Source organism: Panthera tigris, chromosome C1, assembly GCF_018350195.1.
Source record: "Panthera tigris isolate Pti1 chromosome C1, P.tigris_Pti1_mat1.1, whole genome shotgun sequence".
Classification (NCBI taxonomy): domain Eukaryota; kingdom Metazoa; phylum Chordata; class Mammalia; order Carnivora; family Felidae; genus Panthera; species Panthera tigris.
This window is the reverse complement of record NC_056667.1, coordinates 141249447-141265157: the sequence shown is the minus strand read 5'-3', so window position 1 is coordinate 141265157 and position 15711 is coordinate 141249447. Positions and strand designations below refer to the sequence as shown.

Below are 15711 nucleotides of genomic sequence, written 5' to 3'. Positions count from 1 at the left end.
CTTATAACTGCAATGGCCTTGTGGTTTATTGTCACTGCCTGGGGAAGTTTTCAAGGTATATTTTTACTGTGTCATCTAAAGGACAAGAACACTCCTGGTATGTATCTAAGGGGATAGTCATATTCATAGCTAACATTGACATTTCTGCTTGCCAACCTTTTGGAGGTAATAATTGGGCCAGTAATATTTTGGAGTATGTCTTGTTGAGTATAAACTTCTGAACAGCTTAAAAACTAAGGTTTCTGCAAATTTATCTAATTCCTGGCTTGATCAGCATACGGGCCTCAAGTCTAAGTTGCTTTCTGTTTTCACTTGGGCACAGAAGCCATTGTAAGAATTTGCAAGGCTTATAGGAATCCGTGGGCTAGAAGGAATCTGGCCTTTGCATGTATGTGTCTCCTAGATGTAGGCTGGGCAGACAATAATGTTTGCATTCGGAGCCCAGGAGGCATCCTAGTAAAATTTAAACCTCAGTATGAGGATATTAGACACATTCGACTGATATTCTCCAAATGTGTTTCTTTGCATTTATCCATTTCAACTTTAAAAGTAGTCCCTGACCTATGCCCCTTTGTTCGGAGCAGTAGCCACCAGAACTAGCTTATTTTTCTGCTCACTTCCCTCCTGCAGTTTGTTTGCCTCACCTGGGCTGCACATTTCTCCCTGCTGTGTTGTTTCATCCTTGCTTCACCTCCGTTGCCTTATCCTCCTGGTCTCACTCAACTGTCATTGGCTCCCATGAATATCTCTCTCCTGGGCCCCAGGCTCCTAGTTCCTGTCCCTGAAAGTAGGTCTAGGCTTCCTGGGTCAAACAAAAATGGTATCTACAAATTACTTTGTCTCAAAGAGTGTTTCTAGATATAGTTAGTGATCAAAAATGTGTTTCCTAACAAGAGGGAAGCTTGTGGGTAAAGCCTTGATAGTTAAAAAAGATGTTAAGGAAACATGGTTCAACATCTCTGACCCTGACCTTATCTGAGATGTTTTCTTGTCCTTTCTTCCTACACTTCCCCCAAAAAGGGACCAGAGTTGAGAACCTTGTGAGATCCACTCAATTTCAGCCCTGTCAGTGGGTGTGAGGAAAACAATAATTACTGAATTTAGAAGCCTATGAAGGTATCATTCTGACAGTACTGAAAACTGAAGTTTTCTGTTTGCATCGCTTGCAAAACCATTTGCAATTTAGGAAGTGGAATCTTTCCAAAGCTTCTTTAGTGACATGGCCTGACCTTGATTTTAGCAGAGTAAAAGTCACTCAGAGGATGGGAAATGTTCAGCTTGCATCGACTGGGTGCTCATAGCAGCAACTTTTTCTAGGGGTGACAAAATGGGTCCCAGGTGGAATAAGGGAAGACATGGGGCTGAGAGTTGTATCTTTGATTGATGCAGTGGCTAGAGTCTGGTTGCACCTTTTCTGGAAACTTAAATTTGATCCCCAAGGACCCGGTTTGCATTCACACCTGTCAGGAACTATCATAATGACACGTGAAATAGCTGTGATGTTTACAGAAAAATCTAGAACTTTGTGTTGATAAGTAAAAGCCCTCCAGAGTAGGTATCCACTTAATGATCCCTGCCAGTGGTTACTGTATTTCTTTTCTCTCCACAGTTATGTACTTAACAACCTCCCAAAGCCACACTTGCCCTTAGATTTCATTCTTAATTACTTGAAAGATAAACTAATAATGCAGGGAGGAAATGCACATCGTTATTAATTAAAATTCCCAGGAAATGGGACAAAATGAAGAGAAAAGTGCTTTTTAAAAATAGCAAGTACAGCTTGCCACATTGCATAAAGAATCTTATACCCACATATACTTATAGCTGGCACTTTGGGGGCCCCAGGCCACATCACCTCTCTCCACCTCAAATTAAGCTGCAGCTGTGGTGGACAGTTCTGGTGCACAAAGTCTGCTTGCTGTCTTTCTTTTTTTTGCCTCAGGGCTTCCTCCTGAAGCCTCTGGAGTTTACTCAGTCCTTGCTGAAGCTTTTCCTCAGATGCAGAGGAGTTAACGCTCTGTCAGCTATGGCTCAGAAGATTTGATGATTAAATGCCCTTCAAACTACTCCTATACCTTCAGAGGAGCAATTTGACGGGCATTTTACCCTGTTGCTCAGAAGTCATCAGTAGGATTGAGCCCTAATTACTTGAAATGGTGAATCAGGAATGTATTCTTCGTTGGCTTTTCTTCCTTCTTGACCCAGTCTCCTGTCTTCCTCATTCCTGGTTCCTGAGAGCAGCTCCTAAAATCCTTTATCTTAGGTTCTGCTTTGGAGGAAGCCAAATTAAGATGACTGCCACCACAGAATGATGAAGAGATCATTAGAAGCATCTCCTTCAACATCTCTGTTTAAATCTCTGCTGATAAAGATAATATTTCCTGACTTGTTAGAATTTGGAAGCCAGAAAAATGAAAAGATGAAGAAAAGAATTATGTGTGGGTTTTTTTGTTTTGTTTTGTTTTGTTTTGTTTTGTTTTTACGGTCAAATAAGATTTTGGTCATATAAGACCTTTATGGTCAAAATAAGATTTTCAGAAGCTCTACATTCAGATGGTTATGACTTTAGAAAGTTAGAGGCACATTCTTCACACCCCCTTTTCAATTATTGCCATGTCATTTGGCACATTAACAAAGTTTGGCGCATAATGGCTACTTCCAGTTCAGAACCACATACGTAGAATTATAATAGGAGGTAAGGAAAAGTCATCTGGTCAACCCCTCTGCCTTCAGACAGGCCAAGAGTTAAACTCAGTTGTCTTGTTAGGGACTGATATGAAGACATACTTCACAATGAGCTTACCAACGGCGAAGACCAACTTCTGGGAAGACTGGTTCCCTTCCAGTCCAGGAAGGGACTGGCTAGGCTCCAGCCAATCTGGAATTTTGGCTTTATTTGTTATTAGTTATAATAAGAGCTAACTTGCATCTCCAAAATGGAATTCCTGTGCTCAGAGTCCTAAAGCTTAATCTGGAGCTAAACTCTGAGTTAGGAGGTGATGAGCAGCTCACCTCCATTGTGTAGAGCAGTACACAAGCATTCTTTCTGAAGAGATTTAGTAAATGCTATTTGGGAACATGCTAGAGATAATCTGGATTTCATCATAAGCAGGCTTCTCTCAGATATTTTCTGGTATAACCAAATGTCTAAAGATAAATGGGACTTAGACATGCAGTTTTTGAAAGAACCTTAGTATAATTTGTATTCCATATGTAATTCATTGCAAATGTATTCCCACTGGATTATGTCATTTTGTATAGCTACACCATTCACCAACTCCCATTTGCAAAACAGCATTCCAAAACGACTTTTTAAACAACTATTAGCAAGATTGTAAGTGGACTTACTTGTCATTTTATCAAACTAATTTTTGAAAATTCTCCTCACATCTTTTGTTATGTGTCTCTGCACATAGTACTCTCTTTCCGATGCAGTTGACTGGCTAGTTCCTTGTTCTCTTGCTCGGTTGAACTAGTACCTTCATCAGGAGGAATGTCATGACACTGGTGTGTTAAGTCTAATCAGAGAGTAAAAGGGATTAGAATATGTTTCATTGAAACCCCTTGACCAACGATGAGGTTAATGTGAGAGTTTGTAGAACTCTTTCATGTATTAAAAAAATTGGGGAACACATTTTGTGGAATAGGCACTGCAGTGGTTTTTAAGGAATCAATAGTACAGCAACGTCTAGTCCCTGTTCCTCCCGGAATCCCTGTTCTCACCTAAGTGTGGACAGCACACTGTGGTACATGCTGGGATATGGGGGTGCTGGAACCTGAGATATCTTGCAGCAGGGACCTTATAATCTCTGACCAGAAGGATTTGTGCTTTGGGCAAGGCTTCCAAGTGAGGAGGTGCTTAGGCTGACTTTTGAATGACTAATAGAGAAAGTAAGGTAAAGAGAATGAGGTAGGAAACCATTTTTTGAGGAAAATGGTTCAGTATTTTCAGAAACACAGGATAGCAAGTCCAAGTACTTCAGGAACTACTGTATGGTGTGGCTGGAGTATGTAGTGTGAGGATGTCATGCAGGAGATGAGGCCAGTCACATCAGGAAGTGGTGTGTATTTTATCCATGAAAGAATTTGAATTTTATATTAAAGAAAAGGAGGTCATAAGGTAAGTTTTGCAGAATATTTTGGTATTAAAGTGGAAAGATGTGGGACTTGAGAGGTGGGCACAGCTGGAGACAGGAAGGCCGGTAAGGAGACTATCACAACAACGCAGGGAAAAAATTAGGAGAGGCTAAACTCCTAGGGATTGAGAGAAGAGAAGTCCAGAAGGTGTTGGGAATAATAACAGAATGTGGGATTCAGTGGAGGGAGGGAAGGGAAGAGTCCTGGATTATCTTTAAATCTCTAAATCAGACAACCGGGTAGACGTGTCATTCTGTTTTAGGGTACAAGGACTTGGAACTTCAGACCTGAATTTGAACTGAACATACTTATGTCTGAATTATCAGAAGATGGGAGGTGGTTGAAGCTAAGGGAGAGCTGGAGGTAGAATTCTGGAAAATTGGAGAGGTGGGCAGAGAGCTTCCAACAAAGGGGAGGTCTAAAGTGTCAGAGGTCATGAAAGATGAAATTCTGTAGATACACTGACAAAATGGTCATTGGCCACCTTGGTGAGAACAGTTTGAGTCAGAAATGGGTGGATTGTGAAGACTAAATAGAATAAATGAAGATAAAGAGTGTAGATATACTCTCTGAATGTTGACTATGAAGGAAAAATGGAAATAGGTTGTAGTATGGAGAGGCAAGGCGAGGGAAGGGCGGTTGTTCTTGAAAGTGAATGGTACTTAACAACACTTATGTGTTAAGGGTAACAGCCAGGTGAGAGGTATGGGTTGAAGTTATTGTCAAGAGAGTATGGAACCAGGTTCATAATGAGGCCTGAGAGATCGGGGTTCAGAGCACAGATGAAGAACTCAACCTTAGAAGGAATGGAATGGAAAGAGGTCCAATTTGTGGGATGGAACAGGAAACCCAGGGGTTGTTGACATGTTCTCCTTCTGGGGAGTTGGGGCGTGAGATAATCTGTTAATGGTAAAGGAAGAGGGATGAGGTAGAACTTTCAGAGTGATGAAAGTTTGTGTGGACTGAGGAGAAACTGATAGATACAGGAAGAGTGCTGGGCAGTTGTTATATCTGAGTGTGTCCCCCACCGATTCATATTTTGAAACTCCAATTCCCAGTGTGATAATATTTTGAGGTGAGGCCACTGGAAAGTAATTGGGTTTCGACAAAGAGAGTGGAGCCTCTGTGATAAGGTAAGTGCCCTCATAAGGAGAGGAAGAAACACTAGAGCTTGCTCTCTCAGCCATGTGAGAATATGACAAGAAGGTGGCCATATGCCAACAAGGAAGAGGGGCTCTCACCAGACACCAAATCTGCTGGTACCCTGATCTTGGACTTCCCACTCTCTAGAACAATGAGAAATAAATGTTTGTTGGTCAAGCCCCCCAGTATATCATATTTTGTTACAGCAGCCTGGGTTGACTAAAACAGTAGTATGGAGAGACAGTGGAGGTCATGAGGCTGCATCTGCATAATTTTGATTAAAAAAAAATCAGACTGTTAACCCACTCTGGTGTAGGGTGGAGAAAGTTTTTAGATTCCGCCAGTATGTGAGTGCAGTGAGCATAGGAAAGGCTGATGTATTAGGTGAGGTATTTAGGGTCTAGAAAGCTCCGCAGGGCCACAGAGCAAGTGAATGTGAGTAACTGAGAGACACCTGTAGGGGAATTAATAGAAGAGACGCTGTCCTTGGGTAGGAAGCCTGGTTTGTCTATCCGTTTGCTGTTGTTGTCCACTTTGACTTTTTTTTTTAGAAAGAAATAGACAGTAACACTAATTTATAGCCAATCACTTACAACAATTTCCCAGTAAGATTTTACTTCACTTTGATTTCTAGATTATTTAAGCAGTGTATTCTCATCTCAAACTTACAATCTTTTAAAAAATTGTATTTGGGGCGCCTGGGTGGCGCAGTCGGTTAAGCGTCCGACTTCAGACAGGTCACGATCTCGCGGTCCGTGAGTTCAAGCCCCGCGTCAGGCTCTGGGCTGATGGCTGGGAGCCTGGAGCCTGTTTCCGATTCTGTGTCTCCCTCTCTCTCTGCCCCTCCCCCGTTCATGCTCTGTCTCTCTCTGTACCCCCCCCCAAAAAAAAAACCGTTGAAAAAAAATTGTATTTGATTTGGTAATAAATTATTTGGTAATAAGGGAATATAAAAATTATTTCATGGTATCAGATTTTCAAAAGGAGGGGTACAATCTCTAATGAATATATATAAAGATATTTTTCAGGCAAATTTATGCAGGTGTATAAATCCTCAAGACTGAACACCAGAAAATGATACATAATGATTGAGATAGTGTCATTGGAAATGGAAATATACAAAAGGGAAGACATTTAAATTGGTGGATTTCATGGAAACTGTGATTCACTTTCCTGTGCATAGATTCTAAGTTATCTGAGTTAACAGCATTTGTAATGACGCTAAATTTAGAAAAATAAAAAAAAAATGAAGAGGAGGGAAAGTGCTGGTGTGGTGATTTACAGTGACACACAGCTAAATGCCTAGGTGTGAACGTGTGACCTTGTGATTACACTTTTGTATATGTGTCCTGATTTGCTAATTCCAGTCACTAAGTTTGGTGCACTTGTTAATGCTTTTTTTTCTCTCTCTCTCTCTTTTACTTAGTTCAAAACATCAACAAAGTCCCTTTATTTTGAATGCATTATCATAGTTCATTATACTCAGTGGCCTCCAAGCTATTCTGTCCTGAGGCTTTTTTGAGGATGATGTCCATGGCAGGTACAAGCCAAAGGCAGGCAAAAAGCCCCTGGAGAGAGATGAACAGAATGAAGCAGAGTGTTCACTTTGCTTCTCTGAACTCAACCAAGCCAAGAGATTGAAGCACCCCCCTGAGCTGCAGTAGTAAACCATAAAGAATATCCATTGCCATATAAAGATTTCATTTTTGAAGTTCATATAGCCTATCCATCATTGTCAATCAATTTGTATCAAGAGCCCAAGGTGGTTAGCATGGTAATGCTGATACTTTGGGGAATTTATTTGCAGAACAGATAAAATAATTCATTGGGATTCATATTTTACCTAATTTTGAAAATCCGCGCCTTACTTTTTTTTTGTTGGAAAATTCAAATCAGTTTTCCACTTACAGATTTGTCAAGGATATGGGTTTAGTCATTACATTCTGACCCAAGAGTGTAAGTACTGGGTCTTAGCACTTCAGTTGGTGCTCTCCTTCCATATCTTTCTTCCAGAATAGTCTCTTTGTGGTGGTACGGGATGGTCACTTTTAGCACCTACCAAGGAAAGAAACAATCTCTGAAATAGCTCTTACAGAACTTGTGCCAATGATTTATTACGGTTCAATTTGGGATCCACAATAAGGGATTACGCTAAAGGTGGCCCTCAGGTCCAGGCAATGCTAGGAGAGTCTGATTGGGCCCAGGCTGTTCTTATGCTAGTATATTCCAGCCAAATAGGATTTACTAGAGTTGACTTAGAAAACACTTTTCTCTCTGATGTAGATCCTTTTTCCCCTCATATTTTGCCCCCTGATAGTGTTAGCTAACCTAGCTCTGAGAGTGACACGAGGGCACTTTCTAAGCCAGGTTGTGTCAGGTTATGACTATGCTAAGCCCTGTGACACCAGTATTAATAGTCATAGCTTCTTCCACTATGATGCTTACTAGTGTTCAAGGGAAGTAATTTATTGTTTAGAGATGGGAGTGGGGTTGGGGTCGGTCTAAGGGTTAGCTGAGATTTCGTATTTTGGTAAACATCCCCATAAATCAGTAAGTAATATGAACACTTATCCCTGGCCCATAGAATACAGGCAGAAGCTCCCTTTGAGTTGGAAGAAGTGCCATTTTGGAAAAACACACCAGATGTTTATCCTATCTACTGTGGAAATACTTCTGCCAAATGCCAAGTGCTGGTACATCAGTATTTAGATTACTTTTTTTTCATGTGAAACAAGATCATTCTTAGAAATGAGAGTTGATATATAGGCAATGTTATGTGACCCAGTAAAAGTAGATCTCACAGAGTAAATAAGTTGCTTTATGGTTGTATGATCAGCAGCGTAGAATAAAATGATAGTATAGGGCACACACTCTTCATCACTTGCCTGAAGAATTGCATGCACTTTCTTATTTACTTGACAAGTGTGATATTTAACTGTTGCGGTCTTAGCTCGGTCTTGCCTGCTAAAATGGCAGTGAGGATTTTAGAAAATATAGATGATAGAACCTCTACTATTCTAGAACCTCTATTTCTAGAGTGTAAATGGATTTTTTAAAAGCTCCACAGGTAATTTTGATCTTCTGCCATTGTTGAGAGCCATTGTCTTTAATGCCATTTTCATAATACTTTCCCAGAAGAAACTGGAGACAAGAACATCACAGTCTTTGTTATTTAGATGTGGAAATTCATCACTCAGAGAAAGTAGATTTGCCGTCCTTATGAAAAAAATGCAGCGTTGCAAAAATATGTTTATTAACAAATATATATGTTCATTAGCAAAAACTGCAAATTAAAGCAGCAGTGAGATTCCACTTTTTGCACATCAAATAAACAGATTTAAAAAATTAGACCATTAGGTTCCCCCACCCCCCACCCTTGCCCCATGGCTAGTGATAGGGCTTAGAACCAGCATTTCACATTGAACTAATAGGTATGTAAATTGGTAGAAATCTTTCTGCACAGTATTTGGCATTGTGATTAGGAGACTTAAAATGTTCATACACTCTGACCCAAGAATATCTGGGACTCAGCCCAGGAAAATAATCTGAATTGCAGACAAATATAATTCTAACATTATTTATAAGAGCCAAACAATGAGAACTGCATATTATATTCATATGATGCAATATTATGTAATTGTAATAAATTATAAGGAGTTTTTAGTAATGTGGGAGAAAATACTTGTTATTGTTAAGAGAATACAAAAGTTTACATGGAACATGTTTTAAATGTGAAACAAAATTGTTTACAGAGATGGGAGTGCATACAGAGAAAGAAACCAAAGTAGTAACCATAATCATTTCAGCAGTAAGACTATAGATTTTTATTCTTGTCATTGTACTTTCCTGAATTTTGCAAGTTTTGCACAGTATCATTTTTTTAAATTTTAATATTTTAAGTTGTTGTTGTTTTTTTTTTTTTAGAGGTGGGGGGAGCAGAGAGAGAATCCCAAGCAGGTGCCACACTCAGTGTGGAGCCCGATGCGGGACTCGATCTTATGACCATGAGATCGTCATCTGAGCCAAAATTAAGAGTCAGACACTTAACCAACTGAGCCACCCAGGGTGCCCCTACAATATCACTTTTTAAAAGAACATATTTACTCAGAAAAAAAAAATCTACTCCTTGGAAATGTTTGAAAAACAAATTTTCTGGAAGAATTGGCAGTGGAAGATCTCATTATAAAGTGGAGAGTTGATCTGTGAAGGTAGGATTTGTGGAAAATTTCAGTCAACTAGAAAAATGCTTAAGTTGGTTTCAGGCATAAGAAGCAGCAGGAAGCTGGATTGTAAGCACATGTTTTCGGGAAAGTGTAGTGAGTGGATGAAATAAGGATCAAGTAAGGATAAGAAAGACATAGTGATGGTAAACAAGAAGATGGAGGGCAAATATAATGAAAAATATATTTATTCTCTTCGTTTATAGTTTCAGAGTTGTGTGATTGTAGGCAGTTTTCCCATGATTTCCAACCCTTCAGATCATTCCGGTTGCTTTATATTCATCAAGTATAAGGTTCAACATGAAGTAAACACAACCAACAAGAGCTGAATGTGGAAGGAAATGCATGACCTCTACTTGCCATGAACTTAGCTGGGTCATCCTTTCTCCTACTGGACCTTTATTCTTCTCCCGCAACTTTTAGTAGTTGATTTGCTTGTTGGAAGATAAGATAATGATTTCCAAAATTGTGTTTGGTTAATGTCTTACTCTTGTACTAAATAACGTTTTGTTTTGTTTTTTAAAGTAAGCCTGCATTAGTCGAGGCCCACAGGCCATCTGCCTGACATTGTCTTTTAGTTCAAGACTTTGGTAGAAAGCTTTAAAGGTAACTTGTAGGAAAAAGCTTATAATTTCTCATTAAGTTAGGTAAATCTGAACATTTACTACTAATACTCCTTTTCCTAATGCCTGCTGATAGTACTCTGAGAGCAATGTGTTTAATGAATTTCCCCCCTGTTTTCCAGAATGGACTGTTAGTGTCTTCATAGTGTGTTATCATATCCAAATTATGTTAACAGAGTCCTTCCATGTTTATGGGATCCATAGGTTTGAATGGATGGTTAGAGGAGCCCAAGAAACCAAGGGAACATTATGATTTGACACTATTTCCAGACTGACTAGTTACCTGTTTACCATATTGTAGTGTTTTATATTTATTTAGAGCTAATTGGATGTTAAAGAGTAACTTAGAAGGACTGTTAGAAATAATTTGTTTTAAACTACTGTTATTGAAAAATTATGATACTACTGCCTTTCCCAGTTTAGAAGAACATAGATTTCTAAAGTATGCCAGACCAGAAGGTTATAGCTTTCCCTTCGATATATGCTTCAGAAATGCAGTGAGTTTTTTGTGCTGTAAGGTATATGACACCTAAATATTTATTTGGATATTGTTATTTTTTAAGTTTATTTATTTATTTTTTTTAGTAATCTCTACAACCAACATGGGGCTCAAATTCAGGACTCTGAGATCAAGAGTCCCATGTTCTTTCAACCGAGCCAGCCAGGTGCCCCCAGATATTGCTATTTTTTTTAAGTTTATTTATTTATTTTGAGAGAGAGAGAGAGAGCAGGGGAGAGGCAGAGAAAGAGGGAGAGAGGGAATCCCAAGCAAGTTCCTCACTGTCAGTGCAGAGCCCCACAAGGGGCTGGAACTCAGCAACCATGAGACCATGCCCGCAGACAAAGTTAAGAGTCAGATATCTAACCAACTGAGCTACCTAGGTGCCCCTGGATATTGCTATTTTTAATTTTCAATCTATATTTATTAACTATTTGAGAGATCACTTTCTGACATAAGGAAAAATGCATTCATTGCCAAACAACTTTCCAAAGCCCAGTAGTGTGTGTGTGTGTGTGCGTGTGTGTGTTTGTGTGTGTGTGTTTCTAAAGTCTTTATGCTTATTTAATTTGTTTATGCTTTTGAATTTGAGATATGCCTATAGATATAAGGAATTATTAATCATTTTTTTATTCTCCTCTGTTTTCTGTCAGTACAAATATACATTATTTTTGTTATTTGTCCCCAAATTTATACTATTTTCTGTGGAGATGATTGTTATTTTTTTGAATATTTGATGCAAGAATCACTTCTGAGAATTGGAATTTAGATCAAGTAACTCAGCTTGTTTCTGTTTGTGCCTCTTGGGAAAAGGCTTTGGACTTAGTGCTTCAACTAATTTTCCATCCAGTACTGCAAAGGAAATGACCAAACAGATTGGGAACTAAGAGAAATTATACTGACAATTCAAATCTTCATGAGGAAATCCTTATAGACCTTGCTAAAGGTGGTGAATAATTTTCTTTTTGTAGTGGTCTACTTCAATTCAAAAACTCAATAGAGTTGAAAATTAAAAAAAAAAAATCATTTGGGCTTTGAAAAAGCAGTATGCAATTGGCAATTTGTGTTTTTACTTTACCAACATTTTGTTTTTGCCCCTAATCCTTGGTTTCAGAAAACAAACAGGCTTATTGTGGCTAAAAATTTACATTACAATGGTCTGGTTTTAAGGGGATGGAGCAGGTGGGGTGGGGATTTGCTATAACTGACCACCATTTTAGTTTTGTCAGCATTTTGTAAAAGAAAAATTAGAAGAAATGACACAACCTGGTGAGGTACCTTTGGGACCATGAGACCATGGTCCCCTCAGGCTATGTGGTATTGTGGAAGTCATCTATATCATACTTGCTTACTTGGCTTTTTCCAGTGTAGTCACGGAACTTCTATTTTCTAGTTATTTTGATAGGCATTGGGTCAGATGGTCTAACTCCTATTAACACAAAGATGAAAAAGACATAGTTCCTGCCCTTTAAAGATACATGGTCTGGCACTTTTTTCCAAAGGGAAATAGGTATTTCTTCAAAAATATGTCCTGAGGCAGCAAAGCTTAAGGAAACATCTCAGGACCCTAACACTACTATTCATCCATCATGTACCAATATCCCCTTTGCTCATAGATTCCACCTAAGAAAAGACTCTGCAACTGACCCAAGTCCAGCTCATACCTGAGTTTCTGACACCCCTTTCCATTTTTGTGGCTTTTTTTTTTTTTCTAAATCTACAGCAGCCTTTAAATTGACCTCACAGATTCCTGGCTCATTTCCTTTTCTTTTGACTCCGTTAAGAATCAAACATCTACAGCATAGTCTGCATGGGTTTTGATGACGGCAGTGTCATTAGAGCTCGGAATGTGGATTTTCTTTTCATGTGTGTCATTTAGTTCCTGCAACTAGTATTTATGGAGGATCTTCTATGGAATGAAGCATTTGGGTACAAAACTGAGTAAGACATGGTTCTTGTTCTTTAGTTGCTTATCTTGCAGTGGAAGGAGCAGGTTTATTGGACAAAGTACATTGTCATGTGTTAAGCCTATTAATAGAAGTAGAGAAGGGCAGAGTGCTAAAGGAGTATAGAGGAAGCAGTATTTAATGTATGAGGGAGTTGGGGAAGGTCTTTGTGACATTTACATTGGACTTGCAAGAAGGAATGACTTCACCAAATACAAAAAGTTGAGGGTGGAGTGTGGCATAGTGGACGAGACTTCCCAGACAGAGTGAACATTGTGAGCAAGGGTCTGAAGATATGAATGATCATGGAGTCTTTTGCCCCCCTCCCCCAAATTATCAGCACATTGTAAATTGAGATAATTGTTTTCTTTGAAATAAAGATGTTGTTAAAGCAACACCAGTACATCATACCTAGATTATTTAATTTGTAAGAATCTAAATCTGAACAGGACTGCTCTCCCAGTCAGGGCATGAGGACAATTTGGTGTGGACCCTCTAGGGATGCTCATGTTCTGGGTTTTCTTATCTTCAAAAAATATCCACATATCATTTTGTAAGCCTCTGTGTGTGTGTGTGTGTGTGTGTGTGTGTGTGTGTGTGTGTGTTACTCACTACACTGTTTTGGTAGCCAAAGTGCAGAAGTAGCCAAGGAGTTCAGGGCCATTCATGAATTATTCGCGTATTTATTGAAAACTATGCACAAGGCTCTGTGCTAGACAGTGAGGATATAATGGTGAATAAGAAGCTACAGGTTTTCTCTTTCCATAGAACTCACATTCTGGAGAAAGGTATTAATTCATCAGTTTCACTAATGCATATTTATGGAGGGTAAGGTGGGAGGGAGAAGGGATAGGGTTCCAGGCAAAGGACTCAGAATAGACAAAGCAGAGTGGTTGTGGAGTGTGTGTGATGTGTCCAAAAAGAGCAGACTGGCTGTACAGAAGAGAGTAAAGGACACAGGGGGCAAAATGAGGGGTGACAGAAGAGAAACATCGAGCCATGCTAGACCACATTAAATATTTGGGTCTTTATCTTAAGAGCAACAGGAAGCCTTGAAAAATTTCAGACAGGATCTGACACAATCTCATTTTTGTTTGGAGGAGATATTAGGTACCCAATACACATTTGTGGATGTTTATTTGATGGCCAAATGGATCTGTACATAAACTGTGTTGTCAAATCAGAGAGAAAAACTCCCTCTGGGAGGGAAAAACATGAATTTCTACCTAAAAGTGGTAACAGTAGAGAAAATGCAATATAACAAGTTTCACCTTAAAAAACCCCTAAACTAAGGTTTACCCCTGATAGCAAATTAGGAAGCTTGGGAAAGTGGTTTGCCCAAGGCCACGTAGTAAGTTGGTGACTGATTCATGTCTGCCCTGCCTCATCGGTGAGACTGAGCTCTTCCTTCCCCCTTTCCTGCTTCTCTCCCCTGCTGAAGCTTTGCAGGTAAAGGAATCAGATTGCTCTCCAGGATTGCAACCATCTCCTCGGTTCAGTCTCTGTCTTCGAGATCTCCAGTATCGCTACCGTACAGTCCCTCTGTCAGCTTCCAGGAGGATGCAGTCCTGTCCTGCTGATACTCGAGTCCCCAGCCTCTAAAGTAGTGCAGAGCAGGTGGCAGTGTAGAAGCTGTAACTATTAAATTAGCATGAATAATATTAGCTAAATGATGTATAGGTGACAGAGAGGAGGCCAGCTGGACTAGTCTCCTCAGTTCATTTTGGAGAAGAATGGAAGGTAGAGTTACGTAGCATTAATGAAAATTGTGGCTATGTGGAATGTTTTTGTCAAGAGATTGGCAATTTTTTTTAACAGAAATTTTAGGAAGTGAGAGATTTCTGAGTAATATGTCAATCACAGGGAGGGATCTGTCATTTTCTGTCAAGTTGAATAGGCCATGGGAATTTTCTACCTTACCCACACTTGCTCTTTTATGAATTATGAAGTATTATTTTTTTCCTGGAGCCATCAAGAATGGCAGGGAGGAAGGGAGCTACTCCATATATTCATCCTTACTTTGAGTGTCTCTAGGGTTTTCCGTCTCTGCCTTTTTATCCCTGTCTCTCTCTGTGTCAGTCTTTCTCACACGCCTCTCGCCTCCTTGGTCAGAACCAATAGTGGCATGTGTTACAGGGTTTCCACGGGGGACCTTTTCTTGGCAGTGGTTTGTGACAGGTTGGGGCAGTCCAGGAGTGGCTGGCGGGGGTGACGGAAGTCAGTCCGTTGGGAAGGCCGGTGCGGGAGTGCTGGGTATCCGGGAGCGTGGGTATCTCGTGTGCTGGGACACACAGGAGAATGTGGCGCTCAGTGTGGTGGCTGCAGGGTCGGGGTGCTTTCAAGCTGAGAAGGCCTGGGCGTGCATGCCAGCTTCAGCATAAGGAGCAGCCAGGCTGGCCAGAGAAAGCAGGTAGGCAACCGGGAGGAGGCTGGCATGAAGTTAAGTAGGGCAGCGGGAGGCAGGATGCTGATTTCAGCTCTGCTGGCTGAGACGAGGGACCCAGGTGGGGATGGAGAGGACCAGGCCAGCATCAGAGGCAGGTAGTAGGAATCCCATCCCAGAGGCAAATCCCATCCCACGGCTTTAGGCCAGAATTTAAAGAAGCAGCTCATACTTGTGGAGCACTGAGTTTGTACCAGGCACAGTTCTGAGCACTTTCCTGTATCAAGGCTTTTGATCTGCACGATAATCTTAGGATAATCTTTGTTTTATAAGTGAGGAAATTGAGGCACAAAAAGACCAAGTGGCTTGCTGAGTGTTATCCAGCTGGGAAGTGGCACAGTGGGGATGTGTTAGGAGTCCCTGCTCTTAACCACTCTGTTCCATAGTATTCCTCTTACACTGTGCCTGGGAGTACCATTCACAAAAACTGCAGTATGTGGGGGGCCTTGGAGCTGGGCGAGGTAGGCGGCCCTGATTCCATACTACTTCCTTTGAAAAAAAAAAAAAAGACCAATTCTTCCTTTCTGCCTTTTAGTGTGCCAGGCACTTTCCATACACCCTTCATATATTAACTCATTAGGTCCAGAACTATTCTTATCTCCATGTTACAGATGAGGCCCAGAGAGAGTCCAGGATATACCTCTCTAGGTAGTAAAGTCTAAACTCAAACTCAGAAAACTACTAAAAGGGGAATCGATGG

General features: G+C 40.2%; 1 protein-coding gene across 5 annotated transcripts in view; it reads left to right on the top strand.

Annotated features, from left to right (window-relative positions):
* The window catches only part of CACNB4 (calcium voltage-gated channel auxiliary subunit beta 4), a 175079-nt gene that overhangs the window by 17011 nt on the left and 142357 nt on the right, over positions 1-15711 (top strand). The gene's annotated exons all lie outside the window — the stretch shown is intronic.